We start from the raw sequence: 26090 nt of genomic DNA, 5'->3' as shown, positions 1-26090 counted from the left end.
GAATGGGAGGATGTCCTGTGTCATTTTGCTGGGACTGTCATTTTGAGGGACTGCAGAAAAACCAGAACAAAACAAAACATGTAACATGAAGAACGGAAGGTAAAATGACCAAAGCTGAATTTTTCCCCCCTATTTTTGGGTGGCCAGGCACAGGGACCTGCCTTCCTCCTCGCCTCCATCAGCTTGCAGAGGGACAGCTCTGCTCCCTAGGGGGGACACGGGGTGCTGTCCAGGGGGACACGGACGAGGGGCCATGTCCCTCCAGACTCGTAGGATGTGTGTGTGGGGGGTGTCCTCCTCCAGGTCCCCTCACCCGGCCGCAGTGCCAAGCTAAGGGGCACCAATCCGGACCTCTCCAAACTCCCTGATTTTCGAGATGTCTGTCCCACGCCAGCGCCGAGGCTCGGATTATCCCGCCCCCTCCAGGCTTGGCGTCTCCTCGGAGGTTCCCCGCTGCGGCCGCCTCATGTGCTCCGGGGGCGGCTCCTGCCCGGGCCCCCCCCTCCTCGCTCCTCTCCCTGCCGGGCCGGGGAGGCGGTTCGGCCGCAGGGCGGGCACGGTAACCGCAGCCTCCCCGCCGCGGCCGCGCAGCGGGCCCGGGGCACAGACCCAGCACCGGGTGGGTGAGTGCGGCGGCGGGCGGGCAGCGAGGGGGCGGCGGGGCAAGCGGGAGGGTCGGGCGTAGGGGGTTTGAGGTCCCGCTGCCGTCCGGGCAGTGCCCGCCCGGGTGTGTCACGGTCGCCCGTCCCCGGTACCGGCAGGGGGCATCCCTTGAGGGGCCGCCAGCCCTGCTCTCCAAACCGAGTGTTCCCGGCTGGCCCAGCCCCGGAGGAGCGGAGTGTCCAGGTAAGGTGTTTGGGGGTTTTTGCGCCCGCTGGCTTCGGGCACCGCTCCGAGCGGCATCTTCGCTCCTGTGGAAAGGGGACTGGGAGAGGTTACAGAAGGTGACAGGCAGCCCCGGGGGCTGGGGGGTGAGGGTGCTCCTGGCTGTGGACGTATGGTCCTTGTTGTCCCACCGTGTCCCAGGTGTTCGGCGTGACCATGGGTAAGTCACGGATAATAATATGCCTGTGCTGCCCTGCCCTAGGTGCTGCCCTGCCCTAGGTGCTGCCGCACGACTGACGGACCGAGTTTAATGTTTATTAAGGTTAGGCATTAACCTTTAGTAACTGCTGAGGAGAACCGATAAGAGGTGTCATAAATAGGCTGCCTAACGACTTTTCTTTTTCTTTTCCTTTTTTTTCCTTTTCTTTTTTTTTCTTTTTTCCTGAAATTATGTTTGTATGGTCACATTAATCAGTGGTAAGAACATAGGAAAATAGAGAGTAAAATAATATTTATTTACATAGCAGCATTGCTGAGTTATATTAAAATGCACTTATGAGAAGTCACCTTTGTGCATGAAGTCCATAATTAAAGTTTCATGGACAAGATAATGAACAACTGACATGCAGTTTTTTTCTGCAAAAGATGATCATAGAAAATCAGTTACAATGCATCACTGACTTTCATCTGTCTGTGATTGCAAGGAGTGTCTTTGTACTTCCATCACTCACAAGGCAGGGATTCTTCATGCTGATTGCAACAAAATGTTGGCAGTAAGAGAATTTGTTGTTAATTCAGTTATGGTGGATGCTCCTCTGCATTTGTTAAAAGTTGTTTGTGGACTCTGAAGAGCAGGCAAGTGGTTTTAGCAAAGGAAGAAGTAAAAAAGTATTAAAAATGTTCTTGGAGCCATAGATAAAATGAGCTACAGCATGCTGTTTGTATGCTTGGTACAGATACACTCAATTCTTAAAGATTTGAACTTTGAAAAGTAATGAGATTTCGGTCATTCCAAGAAAATCCTATCTGAATTTGGGGGCATCGTGTTTAGGAATTATGAGTGTGAAAATATGTGTAGGGCATGTTGACTTAGACAGTATAACTTGATCACCTTTAGTAGCTAGCAAAAAACAGTTTGGATGAAATATTTGATCAGAGCAGAAACTTTGAAAACAGCTGAAAGAAAGACCATGACACTTTGTTTATGTTTCCTCACTGAAGAAGTCATGGGGATGAGAATGGTCTGGGGTTGGTTTGGTTTTTTTCTTCTTCAATTCTTACCATGCCCTTTGAAATTATTAACTTGAATGTTTGTGTTATGATGTTTGTGAAACATTACATTGTGGCTGATAAAAACTACTTACGTGGAAGTAAGAAACAGAAACTTCACTAGAAATACCCAAATCATTTTTTAAAAGCAATCACTTTACTGTGCCATTTAGAGTGATAGCTTAATTCTTTAGATTGGTTTTCAAATACACCCTGATGGAACAGAGACCAGGCCACTTGATTTTGCCTTAGACTTTTCATGAAAGTAACACATTTAAATAATATAGGATAGCATTCATCAGCATGCTATAAAAATACACATGAGCTTGAAATCATGATAAATTTAAAAAATACTGATTCAAATCATGAAATGCAGAGAGAGAGAAATTCAGACAGGTTATGTTATTAATCTGTCTGGAAGAGCAAAATTGTTTCTTTGTGTCCACTTATTGATCTATCCTGTTCAAATATTTTCTGTTAATTTAACAAGTGTTTGTAATGAACCATTCAGAATGCACCTGAGTCTGTTGAATTCTAAAACCTGGGATGAAATTTGTGAGGAATTGTGTGTGTAGTTTCCCCCATCAGCTAAAGGTCACTCTTGTGGGAGATTGTGTGTTCCCTGAACTCCTGCAGGGCTTTCTGCAGAAGTTTGTTGATTTCACCTTCAGATGAAGATGTTCCAGGACCTTGCTCATTTCTCTGGGCATGGCTCACTCTTACCTGGCTTTGAGGGAAATTTCTGTGCTCTCTTCATATCTCCATGGCCAAAGAGCCTTTATTCACTTCAACCTTCCTACCCTGCTCCTTGTTCTCTCAGTTTTGTGAGCAGTTAAACAATGTGGGATTTAGGATTGATGGCTTGATTTGTTCCACTCAGACATCCAGACTGGCCACTCAGACCCATGGGATCACCACCAGCGCTGCAAGGGGAGAATTACAGAAATAAATCCAAGTGATCTTGTCTGTTAGAAGTATTTGGACAGTCAAACATCTGTGGTAGAATGGATTAAGATTCTGGCGTTTACATTTTTACTAGGGGATCATCTGGATTTTCATTGCAGCCTAGGAGTATGGCTTAGCAGAAATCCTAGAAAGTCAGGAATGATGATCTGTTGGTGAAAAGCTCCCAAATCTGGCTTTTCTTACTTGAAAAATTGTCTTCTGTACTTGACTTAATAATTCAGGCTTTAGAAGTTTTTTCCTTTTGAGATTTCTGGGTTTTATTTGTTTCCTTCTCTCCTGACTATATTCTTTTCAACCTGCTTTCCTATGGGGATGAAGCTAAAATAATAATAACGCTGTCTGACTGATTGCCCCAGAGTAATTTTTTTTTACCCCTGGGGATCAACTTCGACCAGTATAGGCAGAAGAGTAGAGATTTCAAAGTGATGAAATTCATACAAACCTCAAGACTGCTGGTGACCAGGGAGATGAGAGATGATGTTGATGCCCCTGCTGAGGGAATAGCTGTAGAAAACATTCAGCTCATTAGACATCAGGAAATTTTTTTGGGTGCTCCATGGGATGCTGAGCTTCATATCTTCTGATATTCAAGGGTAGGTGATGATATTTTTCAATTTCTCTGTTCTTTCTGAGTGCACAGTCTTGGAAGTTTTGATCATGCATCTTCTCCTCCATAGTCCACTCAAAATAAGCTTTGTCTTAGATGATTCTGGTAAGGTGATGTATATGGATGCTGGTGTTCCTAAACTTTGTAAACTGACCTGTTGCTTCCTAGCCCATAATTTAATACTTGTAGATACAATGGTGAAGTAATTCCCTTCTGTTATCTTGACTCAGTACAAATACCTGATTACTGTGGTCACCGTAAAACCTACTTTCTTCCTCAATCAGTGTCTCTGAATTGCTTACCAGCTTTTGATGAGACTTTAATTTGCCCCCTACTGCTACTAGTGTTTCTCCTGGTTATGGCTACATCCAAAAGTCCTCTTTTGCTTTCTCTGGGTTGCTGTTGCACTCTCCCCATTTCATGAAAGGAGAAGGCTAATACCAAAATGTGAAAAGGTATTCTGAGTTTATCTAGCACGACTTGATGCTTTTATTAAGTTCTAAGTGGTGGTTATAGTTCTGATTATTTGTTCCATTACGTGATTGAAATTAAGATCTGTATGGGTAATTGCCCACTTGCTCCTTTCTTGTGTTTCCAACTAATTACCATGGTGAGGCTTCCTTTCTTCTTTCTTCATTATCTCCCTAAAAAATTGCTTCAGGTGTTTTGATTTTTTTAGAAAGCTTAAATAGAATAGTAACTTGATTGCTAGGGACTTTTTTTCCTGTTGCAGAAATTACAAACACTGGACTTGCTGTCTGGGCATGAATGTACATACATAAATGAAACCAATTTAATAAAGTGCCTAGTGGATAATGTTAATTTCTTTTTAAATATTCATCTGCATTCAAGCTGCACTAAGTTCTCCTTCACATCTTCATGAAATCATTTATATATTATTAAAGCCTTCATTCTGTGCTAAAGGGAGGGTGCTGTGCTGATACTGCCATTACATATGACTTTATTCTCCCAGTTTATATTATCTAGAAGAGGAACAAGGAGCACAAGAACATCTTTTTCTTTGGTACTGAACATATATGCTCACATAACATCTTGCCTTGCCTCATCTTGCACTTCGATGGAGCCAAGCATCCACCTCCCCTGCCACATGGACCAGTCCCCTCCTGGCAGCCTCATAGGCTCTCCCTGTGTCCTGGGGAGATGCCACCAGGCAGGCTGGGCTGGGTGCCTCCCAGATGGGTGACGAAGCAACTCCCACAGCAGTTTCTCACCCCTCACCAGCAGTTGCATGGCTTCCAGAAATGCAGGATTTCTGGAAGCGTATGTAGGTGCTACCCAGTCTGTTTTGGTGAGGATCCATCCAAGGGATCTTAAAACCCTGCCAGCAGAGGTGTTGTAACACGAGCCACTGTAGTAGATGGGCTACGGGTGTGCAAAGCCCTGCCCTGCGAGGACAGTGACATCCTGCAGTGACATCCTGCAGAGAGGGGAGCATGGCCCCTGCCTGGAGGCTGGGAGGTGGTGGGCTGGGGTGGGAATGCCAGCAGTGGGGCTGACAGCAGGAGCCCTGAATGCGGTTCTCTTGTGAGCAAGGCAGCACGTCTGACTACAGCCTAAAAACCCAGTGTCAGTGAAGAGAGATGTCGATTTTAGCAGCTGGCTCAGGTTCACACTACACCAGGGAAGAGGTGTACCTGGAGCAGCCCTGGGCATGGAGCTGTGCTGGCTGCCCCCAGGCTGAGGCATTGGAGAAGGAGTGTTCAGCTGGCTTGCCAGAGCACAGTAAGCACTGAATACACATGGCAGAAGTTTTGCTGTAGGTGCTTGCTTTGGTAGGTAGCACACATCTGTCTGCCCCAAAGGCAGGGGCAGTTCTATGCTAAGTTGTCTTGCAAAGATGCAGCTCTTCATTAGAAAGTTTCCATTTTGCTGTGGTGGCCTTAAGAGAAGGAACTGCAGATCAGGAAGCACTTCTTGTTTTTTATTTCCTTAATCCAGATTAAGCCTTTTTTGCTGCATATGTAGTGGTACCAAGATGTTATTTTCCACTCTGTTGGCTTTCCCCATCCTGTCAACATATTGCATCTGACAAAGGAAGGTGAGCTGGGTTTGTAGTACACAGTACTGTTTATATTTTTTGATACAAACACCTGCTGAAACAGAACAGGGATAATGATTTATGCTGCTTTTCAGCTTTCATGGGCAAATGGGGAGCCTTTTATTTTAGCCTTTTTCAATTACCTTTGAAACCAGATTACAAAATTCTGTGGGGAACCCAGAATTTTGTCTGTAGGCTCCTGAGTAACTTAAAACTGTGCGTTCAGTAATGCATCTGCAGAGTTGCTGAAATGTCCTTGTCAGATGTGCTGTGTTCAACACCCCTTGGGTATGGTTCCTCCTCTGCAACGAAAATCTCTTCTTCAGCCATCCCTGTATTAGATCAACATCGTGCAACACTCTTTGCCTATAGGGAAGCCAGCAGGTCAATAAAACCAAGTATTGAAGAGAACAGCACTGGAGTATGTAAGACAGTTCTGCAAGACAAACCCAAATGCCTTCAGATAGTGCCTGTTTGATGTTAGTGATTATTATTCCTAGCTGGCTTGTTGAAGGATGATGTCACCAGGATACTCTTCCCAGTATTTTGAGTTAGTTGAATAAGAATGGTTGGCAGTACCAAAGAAAACAAACCAGCAAAAATGAAAATAATAATGAGGGAGGAGGGAAGTTTCGGGTTGTATACCCAGAACCTTTAATAGTACAACTTCATACTTTCAGGACAGTACTTCATTAAAGCATGTATATTTTCCCCATGACATAGGAAACATCTTGGAGTTATCCTGTATCCTAGGGAGTGTTTATGTGGAAGCCCTGTGGCTCTGCATGTATTTATGTACACTGCAGAAAACAACTGGCAGTGTGGCATGTCGTGATCTCTGTATGATGTCTCGTGACTGAGGCTGAAATACCAAACAGGCATTAATAAAATTATCACATGTCTTCTGTCCTGATGATGTATTCCCTTTTGCTCAGGCTTGATGTTTCCTTTGAATTTTGTTTTGCCTAGTTTTGAATCTTGTGTAATTTTTATCCCTTAACTGGGTACCTCACCAATCCATATTTATGATTTCTTAATTACAAAGTATCTTGCTTTTGTTCCATCAGAAGCAGAAGTGTTGGCAGCTGTTAGGCATTTCATACTAGCTAATAAAAGTGCTCTGTGACATATCACTGTGTGATGCCAAAGAGATTGAGTTTACACCCTCCCTCTGCCTCATCAAAAATAGCTTTAATTCTTGGGCAATACGTGGTGTGCTTTCTTCTTAAGTAATTCATATCTACAAAGTTGGATCCTACAGTCCTCAATTAAGGGAGTTTCCATTAAATAGTGTTGGCAAGATTTGCCCTGTAAGTATTTATACGGGGAACCAATAAGGTCTCTTCTGTCTGGTGTGGGCAGGGTTTGGTTACTTAAGAGGACTGAAGGTAGCAGAAGACAGGAAGACTGAAGTCTAGAAATTCTGTTTCTTGAGCAGACAAGCAGTTCTGAAAATAGTATTTGAAATATAACCAAAACTTCCCACATGGTAAAAGATGTGGTTTGCCTACTACTTGAAGTATAACTACATTTTTCAGGGCTTAGCCAGTGGCAAGTAGGATTGTTAGATTTGGCAAGTGTGACAAAGCAGTAAGAACTTCATCCTAATTTAAATTCAGAATATGAAGGGAATTCTGGAGCTTTTCTGCTGCTGTATGAATGAAGAGTTGGAGGATTTGCTTTATAAACTGCCCTGCAAAAAAGGGAGGTCACCCTGGAACTGCTCTGTTTCTGTTGCTGTTTCCTCCACAGAAGGAATGAGATGATGCTCTTACAGAGACAATTTGTAAAGATGAGACCCTGGTTTAGCTGTAATGCTGCCTGTAGCAGAGTTGGGCTTGGACACAGGAACATGACTCCACTGCTGATGTAGGGTCAGATGATGCTGTGGAGTTGACAAGAACCTTCAGTGTGATTCCCCTTGGTCTGTTTCCAAGTAAAAATAAGATATACTTCCCTTTAGTGAAAAAGATGTTTTCTAAAATGTCAAGAGCACAACAGTCATATCTGGAGCAGTTGCTCCATGAAGGGCTGAGGGATGGGGCTGGCTCACCCTGGGAAGAGGCAGCCTCGGGGGGGGGTGGGTCTGGCAGGAACCCCCATACCTGTACTGAGGAGCCAGAGAGACAAGGGGCATTGGAAGAGACAAGTAAAAGAGGGAGATGGAGATGGGACCTGAGGAGAAGGCTTTTCCTGGGGATCCAGTGCAGGCAGAGGCACAGGCTCTCCAGGGCTCTGTGCTGACTCCATCCAGGCAGTTTCCAGCTCCCTCTGGGGAGTTTCCATCCGGGATGAGGCACAGCCCTGAGCAGCCAAGTCTGAGCTCAGTGATGAACCTGCTGGAGCAGGGCTGGACCAGGGACCTCCCGAGCTCCTGTCCTGCCTGAGCTGTCTGTGACCCTGTCATCCCAAATTCAGGCTGTTGCTGTGAATTTTTGATTACTGTTTATGCATGAAGAATGTGAAGAGAAAGAAGGACTCCTATGTCCCGGGTTAAAAGAAGGGAAGTGACAGTACCTTTAGTAAGAAATAACAAACAGCTGCTTAACAACAGCATAGCTATATGCAATCTCTGCCATAAATATCTTGTTAATATAATCTGTCTTAAATATGGTTAAATTAAATGAAGTAAAATAATTTGTAAGTGTGCAGCGTGTGCTCTGCTTCAGGCTTCAAGTCTAATTCAGTTTACAGATGCTTTTGTTCACCTGGAAAAAAGCTTTCTCCGAGGCACCATATAGTCCCATAAACATGCATGGGTTTCTGTAAACATGTTTTGCTTAAGTGTTAACATTGTATTTATGGTCTCTGTTCAAAAATGAAACTCTATTTGTATTGCTTTCTTGACTCCAAGCATCACGTGCAATGGTGTGATTTTGAGGTTTTAAAGAAAGGTCCTTCTTTGGCAATGGGGTTCTAATACGTCTCCCTTGTTTTTCTTTTTGGGAAGGTCAGATATTAGAAATCCTACACTATTCTTCTGATGTTGTTTTTAAATGTCTTGTGAGCTGAGCTGGAGTGCAGTAAAACCTCGTGATAATGAAGTCTCCAGAGAAGACAGACACTCACTGTGGGTTGCTTTTGTTTAACACAGAAATGTAAAAAGAAAAAAAAAAAGTAAAATAAAATATAAATTCTAAAATAGATGTAATCTGACTTGAACAAACAAAGAAAAACCTCCTCTCTGTGCTGTCAAAGCTGTTTTATAAGCAGTGATTGAACATGTGTTCCCTGTATGGTATAAAAGAGTTTGCATTAAAAGCCAGTGGTGCTTTCAACCACCTCCTCACTCTTCCCCATCAATACTCAGAAACCATCACGAAAAGTGCTTGCTGTTTACGTCAGAGAGCTTAAAAAAGCCTAATAAAAGATGAGTGTGTGAGCATTGCAGGAATATTTGTTTTCTTTCTTCTTAAACTTACATTTGTTTGCTGGAAAATCTAGAATTGTGGAAGGAACTGAACTGAACAAAAATAAATCTCAGCCAATGACTAATGGAAACATCCTGTTACTGGTATGGTTGGAAGCTCTCCACTTGAACAGGGAAGGTGTATAGAATAAAGCAAGGGCATAGTCCCTTTTGGAAGAAGACTCAAAAGGCAATGCTAGCTCTTTCTGTTCTGAATTTGTAGTTTTATCACTTAAGAGTTTGAAGAGAGTGGATACACTGTCCACGCGCTTCCTTTGTTAATGGGCTAACACACTCATACATTCCCTCTCTCCTTCCAGATTATCATTACTTACAAGTAGCTGAAAGCACTTCAAACTGTAAACAAGACAATTAGTTTCTCAAACAGATTTCCTAAGAGTCAGACTATTGTTTCTGTTCTAGCAAGTTTTGAAAGTAGAAGAAATAAATATTAATTCATGATACTAATGCATTTGCCTGTACTGACTATTAATATAATTCCAAATGGATTATCTGCTTGCTATAATCACATTTAAGTAGAGACAGTTTCTTGTTTTGAGAGAACCGTAACAACTCCTGCATCTTACCATGGAAATTGAATGTTATTACTGAAATTTAGCTATCTTAAATAGATTATAAGCAGACATTCAACTGTATATCCACTGTGTTAATTAAGTGACTGACTAACAAGCCCCCCTTTGTAGAGAGTTAAATAATGTAATTTAAAGAGAGAACAAATCTGGACACCACGTTAGAAAGAAGTAGTAATTGGTGAAGCATCTAAAGAGTGTAGAAGAAAGCTGAACAAATTTACCCAGCTGACCTACTTTGCAAGTCCACATGGAGTGGTATCTCCCTCTCAATTCTGACTACCAAAAAAAAATCAATTAAAACATCACACAATAATAACCTTAAAATTTTCTTGTTCTCCAGACTTCTGTAAAACTGAGAACCTGAAGTTCTATTGCTTAAGATTAAATAAAGATTTATCTTTGGAAGAACTGAATGGTGAGATTGGGAAATGGGCTTTTTTGAAAAAGGGAATTTTAAAGTATATTTAAATCGCGTGGTCAGCTCTTACTGTAAATATTTGAACTATGTAAGTTTTCTGAGAATGACTTTTGAAAGGAAATGGTAATTTATTTATTTAAATCTCTTTCTTGGCCTAATTTCTATACCTTTACAGAATTTACAAAAAAGTGTGTAATATTAGAGGTGAATCAAAGAAGATTAAAAAGGTCAACTGTGGACGATGCAGCCCCTCCCCCTTGCCATTCTACCCTCCATCCTCCCCCGACGCTGTTCCATTTGATTAAAGCCACTAAAAAGCTGAGATTTCTAGTCCAGACCTTTCTGTAGAGCTACCATCCAGGGTAGGATTGAACTCATTTGTTTCAGTTCTATTCCTGGTTGAGAACTGGAGAAGAGAGATAACAGGCGGCATTGCCGTCCCTGAAGCGAAGGACATTTCCCATAATCTGTTTCCTCGTCAAGAATTTCCAATGGCAGTATTTCAGAGAGGAGGAAAAGAGAAGCTGACAGCCCAAGGGAGTAACATTTGATGTATAATTGGCAACGGATCAGTTAGTTGTGTCTGTGACAAGGGAGGCAGTCCAGCAGTTTAGGCTTAGAAAAGCAGGAGCCCATCAAAGGTGAGACGTCATTACCATTTGAAATTAAACTTTTCCCAAAATGGGTATATTTTGTTCAGATGTCTTCCCAAGAGCTGGCAGGGAGATCTAGCTCCACTCCTCCCGTGCCAGTCTGAACTGCTTCAGCAGACAACGAGCCAATTTGACAGCTGAACAAACCATGTGCAGGATAGGACCTAGTTCTGATTTTCCCGTGTCTGTGTTGACCTCTCTTAGAGCCCTCCAATACTTAAAGGGGGCCTAAAACAGATGGGGACAAGCTTTTTATCAGGGCACATAGTGATGGGACAAAGGGTAATGTTTTTTAACCAAAAGAGGGCAGATTTAGAATTTATATAAGACAATTTTTACAATGTGCGTGGTAATCTGGAACAGGTTGCCCAGATGATGGTAGATGCCCCATCCCTGGAAACATTCAGAGTCAGTTTGGATGGGGCTCTGAGCAACCTACTTTAGTTGAAGACATCCCTGCCTATGGCAAGGGTGTTGGGATAGATGTCCTTTAAAGGTCTCTTCCAACCCAAAGCACTCTATGGTTCTATGTTTAGGTGCAAAGGCTGTTGTAGTGAAATGAGGCAACCAGGTGCCACTAATTACCAGGCAGTGGGCATGAGCTTGTGTTAAGCCCACCTGTGCCTGATTAGGGCAGGGCCCCCACTGCACATGAGCAGGATTAGGGGGCCAATAAAAGGTGAGGCTTGAAGCACAGGCTCAGCTCAGTCCTGAGCAAGCCAGCAGAGAGGTCAGTTGAATCTGGAGCAGTAGCACTGAGCCAGGCTAACCAGTCCTGAGGGCAACAGACTCAGAGCACTATTTGTGCCCTTCTGCTGGAACACCTGTTGGACCTCAGAGCTCTGAGAGGTTGGTCTTGCAACAGTCTGTGATAGGAGCATACATAGGGACATGCTCATTTGATGGAGACCATTTTAAAGCTTGATCTCATAAGGGACAGTGTAGTTGTGTTCAAATGCATGAGGATAGATGGCTCATGACTTAGATGGGATATGATGAGGGGGAAAATGCTCAGCCTCAGGCAACATAGGAGCTACAAACTATTAGGTGTTGGTGGAGCTGCATTTGCACAGTGCCACCACAGCCAGTACCTAACCTGGGAGCTGCTCTGAGTTTGTTCAGAGGAGTGAATCCTTGTGGGGAAGAAACCCTGAAGCTGAGGAAGGAATATTAAAACATGGTCATGTGTAGTGAAATGAGGCAACCAGGTGCCACTAATTACCAGGCAGTGGGCATGAGCTTGTGTTAAGCCCACCTGTGCCTGATTAGGGTGGGCCCCCACTGCACATGAGCAGGATTAGGGGACCAATAAAAGGTGAGGCCTGAGTCACAAGCTCAGCTCATGCTCACTACTTGGCAATTAGTGGCACTTGGTTGCCTCATTTCACTACAGTCATGTCTGTTATCAGTATGAGAGTTTCAAAAATTGCTAAGAAAATAAGCATATGGACTGGATAAAAGGCACACAGGCTTATTTTGAGTGAGGAATAGAGCAGACACTGTTCTCCATTTTAGCTCTCTTCAGAAAGTATCCTCACATGTTTTTCTGTAGGCTTGTGTCACTGAATTTAGGGAGGAAGAAGAGGAAGGGAAGCTGAGGATAAGCAATGCTGGGATCTGAGAGAGTAGCACCAGTTTGTTTGCAAATGAAAGCTTCAGTGGAGCTACCGTGATGTGTTATATTGCTAATTATGTTTCAGGGCAAAAGCTGCCCCTCAGGAGAAAAAGGCATTTCCATTAACAGCTCTGGAGTTGCAGATCCTAGGAGAAATTCCACCCTGCATGAATATGGTGCTCAGCAGTCATTGGTGAACTTTGAGATCTGAAATGATAAAAATAGAACTTAACTTGAGCAAAACATTCAACAAACAATTACTGAGACTCCAATTTGAATGTTTATTTAAACCATGAACAAAATATCAGGAAAAAAACCCACTGCTAATTCTGTGGCATTTGCCTTCAGGAGGAAATTGCAACCTCATTTTCTAAATTAGAGGAACAAAAATAACAGTTAATTATTGTATTTTTTTTCCCTCGGCTCATGCTGCATTTGATAATAAATTGCCAGAAAATAGCTCATGGGCTGTCTGTACTCATCTGGTGTGCTGGGTTTATGGGATGTTCACTTGAATGCCTTGGGACAAGCAGGTACCTGTGGGAGGAGGCAGGGCTGGGGTGATGGGCCACTTGGCAGCTTGGGGAACAAGGTCTGTGGAAAGGTTTTGAGGACTCCTTGCTGCATCCTGTTGGCTTTGGGGCTATACATGCACCATGGCTTTGACAATAGGCATCAGTGATCCTGGGCAGAGGAGTGGGATAACAGGCTGGGATTGTTTGGTTTTATAGCCAAAATGGGCAGGATGAATCTAATGAAGCATTGCAAGTACTTCCCTGGTCTATTGTGGAGGATGGTAACAGACTAAATGAATGTGTCTTGGTGACAGCAGTTATATCCAATTGTCATATTTTTGGTACCTGTGGCAGGTATTTTCCTTCTTCCAGGTAAAGAATACTTTGAATAGCCTTTGAAATCTTGGGTCTTCTCCTTCATTAAAAATGAAAGGATGCTATGAAAGTATGAAAGCTGGAACATTTCCTTTAGTGGTATGACTGGAAAGACTGCTCCATATTCAGCAAGTTAATGCTGGACTGGTACTGATATTTGGGATTAATAGGGTTTATTAGAGTAACCTCACAGTATCTTAATTACTCAGAAGAGTAAAAGCACACTGGTGGTTTTCCACTGTTTTGCACTGTGTATGCAGTACTGAATTGTGAGGCTTCTCCTGTTTTGTTTGTAAAAAATATCTTAATCTTTTCTCCACAATTCAGGGAGAGCTCTAATGTGACAGTGGACCAGTGCATCACAGAAGATACTGGTAATCAAACATGGAAATCTGTAGGAAAGGTTGTTTTAGTTATCAGATGCATCTACCAGTTTCCCATCCACTGAGTTACTGTTTTAATGGCTCTTGAGTGGCACAGATTTGCTACTAATCCTTGCTTTGAATCAGCAGTGCATATTCAGATAATGTGGGAATTGTACAGAGATTTAGATTGATGGATGGTTCAGATTAAAAAAACAAAACAAAAACCCACCAAACAAAACCCCAAGCAGATCAAAATAGCTTTTCTACTCTACCACCACATTGATTGCTTCTAATTGAGAAATTAATTTAAACTTTTATTTTTTTCTCTCTCACAGCTGGATTTTGAGAAGGCATTTTGGCCATGTAACCCTGATTTTATTTGTTTGTGTTCATTTCTCTGGGATTCAGTAGTGATGGCAGCTCTCCAACTAATCCAGAATGAGCTTCAGCAAATCCCAGATGTTGATGCTTGGCACAGCAGTACTTCCCTGCAGCCTTGCAAGTACCTCCTTTTCCACATCCAAGGACATGGGGAAAAGGAGACATGTCTGCAGATACTTGTTTGCTGCTTGTTGTATTGTGTCACTTGGCATTCACACCTTTTCTTGAAAGAATGAGGAGTTTATGTTCTTCTAATGAGGCAAAGGAATGACATACTTCACATTCAGTGGTGCCAAGCAGGTGATAATGCAAATTCATTGTTTGTGACAAGGTTTATGATCCAGAAGCATTCTTTGTCCTGTGTGTAAAACATATTGCACAACACAAATGTTCTGCCATTGCATAGACTGCACACTGGTTTTTCACTTGATTTGTTTTTCTCGGCTGTCACCAAACTACTTGACTTTCCATTGAACTGTTTCAGGTCACTTAGTAAGCAACCTGAAACCACACTTTACTAAATACAGCTTTCCTGGGTGTGTACATTCAGCATATTTTCTTCTTGCATGAAATTTTAGAAAGACTATTGGTATATCCTACTTTGATTTTTCTTTTTATAGTCATTTACAGTTTCAAATAAAATTTCCACTTGAGCTGATAAGGGACTCAGTGTGAGCTTGCATCCCGTTCTCCTTTGACAAAGTCATTTTGTCTGTCAGTTTTTGATATCTGCTCTCATTTTTCAGTCTCTAATTCTGTGTCTGAAAGATCACAATTCAAGGAGGGCAGTTTATTTGTAGATTTTCCTTTATCTTCATCCAGATGTAATTTTCATATATCTATATTTATATATAGATATAGATATTATTTTGTCAGGCTGCTCCCTGTGTTTGAAATGTACATCAATGTTAGCATATGAAATGCAGTGAGCATGAAAACTGAATGGACAGTATAGGACCAGCTGAGCTAATAAGAATGTGTGGTAGGAAGAGCCTGGGCATTATGCACAGCCCCTTGAGCAATGGTATTTGTAGCAGGGTAGCTCTTGTGTTTTTAACATACGTGATACATGCTGCTAAATATCTGCTGTTCCTTCTCCATCATGCATCCCTCAGAATTGTTTGGAGAAGTAAAAGATCACTAAGGACAAATAGTGAGAGAAAACTCAGCACATTATACAAGAAGTTAGCTGTAGATCTTGGGCATCCTTTACTGGGAATGGGCATGCTTGAATTGCTATGCATCAATATTTTGAAAGGAACTTGGCTGAATACACAAAATATTGAGGACTATATCATGTGCTCCTTCATTTTATGTGAGGTGGATCCTATCCCACGCAGCACTGTTTCTACTGGGGCTTTGTGCTTTTCTTTAGAGGCAGAGCATCTTGAGAACTTCTTGGCAGCTTATTCAGGAGGAGTTTGCTGCCTCAAGAGGTACTTTTCAGGCAGCTAAGACACAGAGCTTATCAAAACCTAAGGAATGAACCACCCAGGACCTGGAGGGTAGAGTCTTGTTTTGGTGCCTGTCTGCCTTGTTGAACTTGAGGATAAATTAAGGGTGAATGTGGCTTCTGACATAATTTAGAATATATGTTAGAAATTGTGCCTGGCTGTGTTAGCTTCTCAGATGGATCTCTGCAGCACAGTGATACACTGGCTCTGCTTTTTCTTTGCTGATGTCCTCCATAACAAAGGCAAGTAACTAAAATCTGTAGGTCTGTCGCTGTATAGCTGAATGTTTGATGGATGTGTTTCCTGAATATACCCTTGTGCAGAGGGGTGAACTGTGGTCAGAATAAACCAGTGCATTCATCCTTTTCCTGAAGATGGGCCAAGGGAAGATTTCATTGCTGGAATGAACAGAGGGAATAAATGGTGAGATGTCTTTGCAGTTCATGTATGCTATAAGTGCCCTATTGAGAAAAAAGTGGTCTGTACATAAACATGAATTCTTCCTTAAAGCTCAAAATGCTGTTGCTGTGCACACTGAAGAGATGGAACCAGAATAATAGCTGGTGAACTAACAGCAGAATTATGTTCATTTTCAGGCTGCCTAAAGCTGTATAAGCAGTCTACCAGCACTTAAGTGGTATACATAGCAGAGACAAGAGCAAGAACAACACCAGACTGCCTGAGCTTTGGTTTCACTGCACACTGAATCCAGAGGTGACCTTCAGTTATCATCAATATGATATTCGTGGCTACACAGTGTGCCAAGGCTTCCTTCAATTTTTTAATTTCAGGGTTTATCTCAGTGATATCAGACATAGAATAATATTTTGTCAGTCACAACCTGTGAGCTTAAAAGAAATGTTGGTAAATGTGATTATAGAGCCTTCATGATAGAGACCCTTGTGCCAACAAACACAACAGGCTCTTTTCCCTAACAGTTTGAGTTGGAAAAAGGGAGGAAGAAGTGCAATGATAAAGTGACATGAAATTAGGGAAGTGAAAATGAATGATGGATTCAGCAGTGACTCTGGACATAGGATGGTAGTTTTCAAAGTCCCTTGTCTTCAGTCTTACCATAAAGGCTTCAGGCTTCTCATCCTTCTGCTGTTGACATCTGTTATGCTTTTTTTTTTCCCCTTTTTTTTTCTCTCTGTTATTTGTTACATAATATAAACACTGTTTTCATTATATGTTCAAATTAAATTTCCCTATTGATAGCACCAAGGAATCTTGCAGGAGGGATCGCAGAGCACTTGTAAAAATCCCATTTGATGGATGAAGCTATAACCAATGGAATATGCAGACATTAGGGATGTGACTTAATGATTCCTGCTTTCCGTCTCCTGCTCTTTGCAGAGATGCTGTTCTGTTCCAGGAAGAGCTACCAGGAGCAGTCCTGACACTCAGGGAATCCCTTTGGGGCTGCATAGTGCAAGAGCAAAAGCTGAATAAAACCTGTTTTTTTCCACCTCTGCTTTCCCTCTCCACCTGTTTGGAGATCAGATATGATTCAATTGTCTTCCCTGGGACTGCCTTCCTCTCACCTCCAAATGCCATTCAGCCTTTGGCAAGCCCTGGTGTGCCAGCAGGCTGCTTCAGCTGAACAATGGCAAATAAACACAGGGTGCTGGGTTGGTGGGGCTGAGCCCCTGACACCTATTTCCTTCTGATCCCAAGTTTTTAAAGAGGGATGTAGTTTTGGAACTGCTGACTTGTGCTCTCACATCTACACTCATAGCTTTATTTATGGCAGATACTGCACATAAATAGTGATGTCCTGACTGCCCTATGTCAGGGATGTGCCAGCAGACAGGAGAGCAGGTGGTGTTTCTTTGGGGCATTTGACTTTTAAATTTCCTCAGCATCACCTTGCTTTAAAAGCATCACCTCTGCGTCAGGAATTGATCCTCTCCTCTTGCTGCCCTTTCAGAAGGGTGACTGCAGCACTGCAGGATTGCCTCTGCAGCCACCAGCAGAGAGGTGCTGGGCTTCAGGAATAATCAATTGGGAAAAAACTCTGGGTTCATTCCTTCGTGTGCTGTGAAACCTCCCCTTTTTCCATTCAAGCAGGGTTCAGCACAAGTGGAGGGGTCACAGAGTTTAAATAGGAAGACAAAACTGATAATCTTATGTTCTTTTCTGATTGAACTCTATCAGTCTTTAGAGTGCTTTTTCGGTCTCTAATGCTTCTTTGAAATCAGAAAAACTAAACTGAATGAAGAGTTAATAGGATCCTTTCCCATTTTCCTTGGAAAGCTGTAATGTCTTGTTAGCCCAAAATAGCCTTGTACTTTTCCACCTTCAGATTCCGTTTTACCTCTCCAAAATCAGCAGACATTTGACTTCTTACCAGAGGAGGAACTAGTTCTTCCCCTCTGCAGGAGATTGCTGTAGGGCTAGTTGTAGGTGGTCTTACACACCAGCTTCTGGGGTTGGAAATCAAAAATGAAAATGTTTTTCATGGTCTTTTCGCTAGAATCTTGGTGTTCTGCCTCACCACAGCACTGGGCAGCAAACAGTGGACTAGGAACCTTTGTGAGCTGTGCTGTTTCACTGCTTGGGTGTCCAGAAAGCAATGAGTTTTTTTAAATCATTGTTGACCAAACAACCTGGACTGCTCTTGGTGTGGAAGGGAATGTGAGTTTTCCATTTACTTTGAACTGACATAGTGTATATTAAATTTGTGTGTGTGTGGGGGGGGGTATTTTTATTTTTATCTTCATTTTTATCATTAATTTTATATTTTCTTCCAGAATGTAAGAACAGTTGAACTGGTTCAGATCAAATGGCTATCTAGTGCATAGTGTCTTGATGCAGAGAAAGGTCCAAAATCAGTGCCTGTATGTTACGTATTTCACTTCAGATAATGCTCATGACACACCTTATGTATCTTAATAGCTTACAACATGGGGTCAGAAATTAAAATGGCCTCTTTTATCTGTTCAGATGTACAGTCCACATATCTCCCTCTCCAGGATAGTAAAAATGTGTAAATTTATAAGCTGCATCAATTTTTGAAAGATAAAGTCCTCAAATATGAGTTTACTATCATGCCAATCATGCCAATATTGTGAATGTTCAGCATAAGATGTATGAGGAAGACTAAGTCATTGGGCATCCTCTCAGGCTTCAAAGATGCTCCACAGGAGGCAGAGCTCCTTTCTGCTAGTTCAAGCCTATACAAAATCCCCCTTCTTCGAGCCCTGTTGTTCATCTAAGGTCCTGAAAATTATTCCCCTGACTTCAGCGTAAGTTGGAACAAGTATGGAATTCATGTTAACTTCACATCTTTATTTCTTTTATACAGCCACCTTTTTTAGCTTCAAAGCCTCCAGGGACTATGTAGGCACCACGCTGAAGTGGGAAACAGTTATCTAGTTCAATATAATTATGCAAAACCACAGAGGAATTTTGATAAAGGATTTTTTCATTAGAGAGACTGTCTATAAACCTCTCACAAAAAGGACAGTGGGATCTCTGGAGCTGCTCTACATGCATATTGAAGATGTCCTATAAAAGGACTTCCCAGTCTAAACGAATTCCATGTTTACATTTTTCAGAAGAAAGGAAGTTGGCCTCTTATGGCCAAAGCGATGCCATAATTGCAGTCATGGGAATAGATAGGAAGTGAAAGGAGAATGGTTTGTCTGTAGGCTGAAGTTCTGATCCCTCTCCTGCAGTAGAGCTCTACTCAGACAGTAAGCTTACTGATTTCAACATCTGGCATAAAATGCCTTTTAGTAGGGGTCAGCACTTTGGGGGTTTCTCGTAACAAAGCCAGAAACTTATCTGAAGGCAGAATGAGGCAACTGGGAAATACATCAAGAACCAAATTGTGAGGGTGCTTGTATAAAATGCAATTATTTGGCAGAATCTATAGGCTCCCTCTTTCTGTATGTGCTCCTCTGGGTTACTTTTCTCCAGTCCATGGTAGGGGCAAGGAGAAGATGGACTTGGGTGGGAAGTGTTTGGAAGTGCCTTCAACCCCCTCATTCCAAAACAAGTGGGAGTTAGGAGTGGTTGTGTCTTCAGTGGAAACAAAACATGAACAAAAATCAAGAGTAGCTATAAGATGCCATTTCTTTCTTCTCTGGTGGTATGCCAGTTGCCTTTAACATTTTATCTTGAAAATGACTGGGAAAGGCATTGCTACCTGGGGAAAACAGTGGGAGGTGAGTGTCTGGAGAATGTAGTGCTGTTTGTGAAGACGTTCTATGATGCATAGATCAGACATCTGGGTCCTTAAGGCTGTGTTTAGAACTATTTGTCACTTGAAATCTCTTGGTCACAATTTCAAAATTCCCCCAGAAGTTTAATTTTACTGTTAACAGGTCAAATTATTCAAGCACAGACAGAAGTGAGGATGGGGTGTGGGGTTTGGGGAGGTGGACTCCTAAACTGCATGCACTGAAGGTCTAAGGGAAGACTCAGACCCTATGAACAGGGATGTCCAGACCTCAGGGTGAGCAGGACACCCTCCTTGTTTCACCAGCCATCTAGCTGGAGGCTTCTGCACTGAATTCTTGTTCCTGGGTTTGGCAAGTGAAGAGCAACCACAGATGAGGATAAGGAACACAGATCCAAGCTGAAATCTCTGAGGGAAAAGGGAGCTTTGTACACAAGTTGGCAGGGACCATCCATCGTCTCCTGTGGCTTGTCCCTCTCCTGGCCATAGGGGAAAGTGGCTTTCAGCAGGGACTGCAGCTGAAATACTTCCCTGTTGCAGCTGGAGAAGTGCTGAGCTGCCCCAGGTAGCAATGCCTTTTACAGCTAGAAACTAGTGGCCATTCCGTCTAAATTCCAGGTAAATGAATGCCATCGATCTTCTCTTACGAGACAGGCCTCCTTTTTCAAATGTTTTTGAGCCTATTGAAGCCACGTCAGGCTGTGCTGCCTTCAGCAGTGAGGCTGCCAGTGCCTTTCTTCCTCAGTGCTTTGGGGGGGATGTTGTGGTTTTTGACATTTTCACGTTTAAATTCATTACAGCATCAGCCTCATCAGTCACAACATGAAGACAAACCCTGACAGAGAATCCAGGCTTTATCTTTGCTTGTTGCTCTTCTCCGAGACACAGAAAGAGACAAAAAAAAGCTGCTGAATGCGTCTAGGCAATAGTAATGAGACTCAGAAATTAAAACTGGACTAGGGCAGAAAAATCTTTACCATAAAAACTGAGGACAGAAACCTGAATCTGAAAGGGGAATGCAGAAGACAGACTTTTTGGCTTGTTTATTTTTGTCCTGTTTACTTATCTGCTCTTCTGATTGTGTTTACTTTTTATGGGTCAAATTTTTGGCCTGCTGATTTTATTTCACTACAGTTTTACACTAGTGTAAAAGAAAAATACATTATCGAATAGGGCGGGTTTGTATTTATATAAATAAATCATTAGCAAGCTATTTAGTAGTTATTTCTACCGTATGGCATCAAGGGATAAAAAAGGGTCACAGTGTAGATGTGTTTACAAAAGGATTGTGTTCCTGAGGGAGCACGACAACAATCCCAGCCTAAAAGGCACCCGCAACATCCACAGTCCTGTATTTGATATTTCCAGTTCATATGCATAAGGATGGAAGTAAAGGAAGGCAACCAAACCAGAAAGCATCAGCTCAGCACACATTTCAAAACTCCCAGTTCTGACAGCTTCTGCAGAGTCATCTGTGTAAGGGGGAGAGGTTTGAGATCTTACTGTCAGCAAAAGCATATGGTGACCTGCTAGAGAAGGTAATGAAAATATTAATGAAGTTTTTGACCCTCATTGTTGTGTTATTGTTTGGTGTTGTTTTTTTTTTTTTAATAATGACCCTTAGTTTATAAATGGATAAGGGAAACAAATGAGTCATCATTTTCTGGTAGCAAGCACAGTGTGACATTCTGTTCCTTAACTGGGTTTTTCCTCAGTGCCTGTGTCCGAATGCCTTCCCGGATATGCTGTGTGGTTAATTACTTATTTAAAACAAAGCTGTTTCAGGGCAAGAATAGACTGGTTTTGTGTGTTTCACTGCATGGATTACATAGTCTTTAAAATAAGGACTTGGGAAGGGCAGGTCTTGACTTCTTTCCTACAGGCTGATAAAGCACAGGAGGCCACAGGCAGGTTTCTCAATTGCTGTAACAACTCACTTGTGCTTTCCTGATACTCCCTTGCCACTTACCCTTTGCAAAAGATACTGGATGTAGTCAAAGTATGTAAGATATACAAAGGATGTAGTCAAAGTATTCTCTCTGAGCCTCCTCAGAATCAGTGGATCTCTTCTGCTGTCAATTCCTACGCAGTTTGAAAACCAGAACTGAGCCCTGGCATAACTTTAAACTCACAACACTGTTACTGACTTTTAATTTTTATTTTGGAACATCACATTGCTATTGTTAGGGTCTGTTGCCCTGTCAAACAATAATGCTGTTTCCTGTGAGACACACGTCAGAGCCTCAGCTGAATAAATGTAACTTCCACATAGTGAAAGCAGATTTAAAGCCTGACTTCCTTATGTATAATAGGACTCCATGACCACTGGTGCTGGCTTCTGAAGCATTATGGGCAGTACAGATACTTCCTCCAGCTGTTAGGTGGTGACTGGTTTATATGACAACATACTGGGGGCAAAAAACAACGATCACATGTTTACATATCATCAACTCCCTTTATTTTTCTAGCTTTAAAACAACATCCCTCAGTTTTATTTCTGCTTCTCATTTTGCTCCCAGAACACACCTGTGGGGTAGAGGTGAATATGACACTGAGATAAGAGACAAATGGAATTTTTTCTTGCCTAAGCAAACCAAGTATGACTTGATACTTCATTTGAGATACATGCAAAGTGTCTTAGATGTATCATAACCACCCAGTGACTGCACTTCCTTTATTACTAAAATCTTGGTAACACTATTCTTGCAGAGGAATAGATCCAGCTTTTTTCTAAAAGTGGTGATCTAATGATTTAAGTGGTTCATCAGTCCTGGATCTGACCATCTCTCTGGAAATGAGTTATAGGAACATTTTTTCCTAATTGTTTTGTGTACAGTCACCCAGATGAGCCCAAACAACCTGCAGTAGCAGTTCATGTGCACATAATCTGTTCTGATGGGTCAGCAATGAGAGAATGGCAAGAGAGAGCAGGTTCTAATGACTACAATAAGCTTAGTAAAGGATGTCTCATTATCTGTTTAGACACATACAGTGTCTGCTCCAGTTGTTTTTACACTTACCTTCTTGAAGCTGAATTTCTAAGCACATTTGTTACTAGCATTATGGCAGTTGGGTATCCAACTTTGGCAATCAATGGCATTTCCAAATTCTGTGGCTTTTCTGTTCTGAAATCACATAAAATAAAGGAGAGGCACTGTCAGAATAAATTATTATAGCTGTGACTTATTTGAAAAATAAAAATGGAATGGAAGACAACAAAGACGGGAGCCATCTGAATAGGAGCAGTCTTTTTTGAGGGAAAATTAAGAAGAGGTAATGAGGAAGACTTTCAAGTAATGAAAGCAGCAGTAATTTGGCACAGAATAGAATAAGAAATAAGACTATCTTGGAATACTGCTGAGGCTGGTTGAACTTTGTGCATAAGTTATTTGCTGGGATTATTTTTGTGGCCCTGTAGGCAGTGTCCCTGCAAGGATGACAAGAAGCAGAAGGCTGTTGAAACACAGCAGCAGGCACAGCACAGATGGCCTGAAGGTTGCTAGGGTGCAACTGAGATGTAAAAAAACAAAAAGCAACTCACCAAAACCCCTGGAGACATCAACAAATTCCTAATATCTTTAGCTGCTGGATGTGCAATATCTTTAGCTGCTGGATGTGTCTGGAGGGGTAGTGGTAGGAAGCACTTCTGAAAGCTGTGATACCATGCTAAATGCAAACATCATTTCCTTAAACATTCTCTTCTTCTCATACCCACTCAGAGAAACGTGAATCTTCTCAACTAATAAAATTGCAGACAGGGAAAGCAAAAAGGGAGAAAGAAGCTGATGAAATTTCTAGCTTTTAACTTCTAAGGAGAAGTTCAGTGTCCTAGGAGAGTGGAGTGGCACCATGGTTGCATGTTTATGTATTATCTTGAGCATGGGTGTATTCTCAAAAGTCACAGTTAATGCTCTGGGGGAAAAATGCAACATATCATTTACATGCCTGCTGTATTTTGTTGTTTGTCATTCTTTTCAGCCCAGACCCATTCATTTTTTTATTTTCTATCACCTTTGTAAGATGACAGAGAATGTGATTGAATGGAGGGAGTCAAATGATGAAATTATAAGTTACAACTTCCATCACTGTTATAAGAGAGCACCTTCTTAGTCTTAACAAGAAATGTCCCTCTGCAGTTTCCCAGGAGTCTGCTTCTTTACAAAGATGTTTTCAAGATTGATTGGTATCAGGTGTGCAGTGCCACGTGATTCAGGTGTTACTATGGTGACCGCTCTTTTTAGATAAGATGTCAGAGACTATAATTGCACTTACCAAGTCCTGCACACAGTGTGATAACTGGCACAGAAATAAGCTGTAGACTTACTTGGGCTTGGCTCTATCTGCTGATTCGTGACTGCAGGCCACAAAAGATCACATCCTGATGTTTGGGGGTGATTTTTCTCCCCTCCCTCTTTTCTGTGTGACAAACAGGATCATCTCTACAGTATAGGTGGAAAGACCAAGTTCTTTTGACCACAAGCCCTCTCCAGCCCCTTTTGAGTTTATGGATCTTTCTGCATCTCAGGCTTGCAGATGAACTGGGTTAGGGCTCTGCTGATGCCTATGTGGCTCAGCTTGTGTCCACTTTGTGCTTGGGCATATGGAAAAAGGTGTTTGACTGCCATCCTGACATCTGCATGGTTGTACTGGGGACAGTGGCAAACCTAAAACATTTCCTCTACCTTCTGCAAATCTTTGGCTATTGAGTAATAGTAAATTACCCTTCAAAGCGCTGCTTACTCACCCTTTGTATTTCATGGGTCCTAACACTGCAGCCTTTTTACACATTTGCCTTTTTACAGCATAGCTGGCATTAATGTTACACTTATTCATTAACTTCTGCAGGGTCAGGGGCACAGGTTAATTGCACCCCCTGTCCATACACTGCTTATGTCCTTACAAAGGTAGCTTGACTTTGGCTGCCACAGTCTGTAGGTTCCTGGGTTTCTGCATCAAGCCAATTAGGTTGTAGCTAACATGAAAATTAAGAAGCTCACAAAGGTCATTAGCTTGAATTCTGCATCAGTATGATGGAAGGAAAAGAGAAAAGTTGTTAAGGAGGGAGAACACTACAACATGGGTTCAAGGTCAAGGCAAAGGCTGGAGGGAGCAGTAGAGTTAGAGGGTAATGATCCTTCCTGCTCCAGTTCCTCTTTCCCAGCTACTGATTTTCAGCAGCAGCAAGGAGCTCCAGGCTCAGCCTCCTGTGGTTGCCCAGGCAGGACAGTATGAGCAGCAAGGGGAATCCTGTTTTCCATGATGTGCTGCATCTTTGCTGCATTAACCTCCTCAGAGGGCTTGGGCTCAAAGCCACCACAGCATAATAGACTTACAAGATTGGGTGTCTGTATATCAGACTTTTAGAGGAGATTGGATGTCAGAAACACATCTACTGTTAGAAAAAAACCAATTTCCCTGATAAAAGGCACCTTTCTGATGAAGTCGTGCACATTCCTGCAGTTTTAATAGGGCTTGATCCTTTAAGTTTCTGAACAGCTTCAGCTTTCCCCAATATCTGTAGAAGTCAAGAATACTCAGCACTTTTCAGAGCTAAGACTAGCAAATTAAATGTTTGGACCTGTAGTGTCCTGATGATCTCTTTTAAACCTGCAGCTTCTATTTTTAAAGATGAAACATGAAAATAATATAAAATAAGTGATAGTGGCCCCAGTTGTACATAGTGCTTAAGTATGTGTTCTTAAGCGTGCACTACAGAAATTAAACACTTGATTGAGTGCTCCTATGTATTGGAGCTGTGCAGTACAAAGGTGTATAGAGCTACAACTTTGCATTGAAGGGTCATTTGATTGTATATTGCACTTTAGTTTGTTGATTTGTTATTTTGACATTATGCCCTATTGCACTTGAGTTGTCTTTTTTCTGAGTCATATAATACTCTCTCTATTATTATTATTATTGTTACTCTAATACCATAAATAATCAGAACATAAACAAATAGTTAAAGGTGAGCATAGCTAGCAGTCCCTGAAGTCGACTTGGTCATGTCTCCACTGTATTAAGGATGTGTCCTTCAGCAGTGCTGGGAGGGCATCTTTATAGAAACCAGAGTTACTCCAGGGGTCAAATTCTTAGACCGAGTTTTCCCATGGAGTTTTAATGATATTCATGAATGAACTTGAGATCAAGGAACTGTAAGAAACATTTCCAAAGATGGAAAAAATCAAAGAGACCCTAAAAAAGGCATTGAGCAGTTTGAAAAATTTAATAGCAAAAGCAGATAAAGAGCATAAGGATTCAGACTTTGTATAGCATAGAGCTCATACACTGATACAGAGACTGATTGAAATCTGAGGGGATGGTAAACAAGAGCATCTGTCCTTTCAAAGACCATGTTTGTTAATAAAGAAGTAACAAGCATATTAATTGGCTGCTTTGCATC

At 42.0% G+C, this 26090-nt stretch overlaps 1 protein-coding gene across 3 annotated transcripts in view; it reads left to right on the top strand.

Annotated features, from left to right (window-relative positions):
* The first annotated feature begins 549 nt into the window (after positions 1–549).
* Positions 550–26090, top strand: part of PKIB (cAMP-dependent protein kinase inhibitor beta) — a 52448-nt gene continuing 26907 nt past the window's right edge. The window contains exon 1 of one of the 3 annotated variants that reach the window (XM_030447969.1): positions 550–619. The gene's annotated coding sequence lies outside the window, so the exon portion shown is untranslated. Of the gene's footprint in view, positions 624–807; positions 847–26090 lie in introns of those variants that run through there. The other 2 variants (XM_030447968.1, XM_030447972.1) reach the window with 2 other exon arrangements.

This window comes from Calypte anna, chromosome 3 (genome assembly GCF_003957555.1).
Source record: "Calypte anna isolate BGI_N300 chromosome 3, bCalAnn1_v1.p, whole genome shotgun sequence".
Lineage (NCBI taxonomy): Eukaryota > Metazoa > Chordata > Aves > Apodiformes > Trochilidae > Calypte > Calypte anna.
Note: the sequence above shows the minus strand (reverse complement) of the source record. Positions and strands in the feature narration are given on the sequence as shown.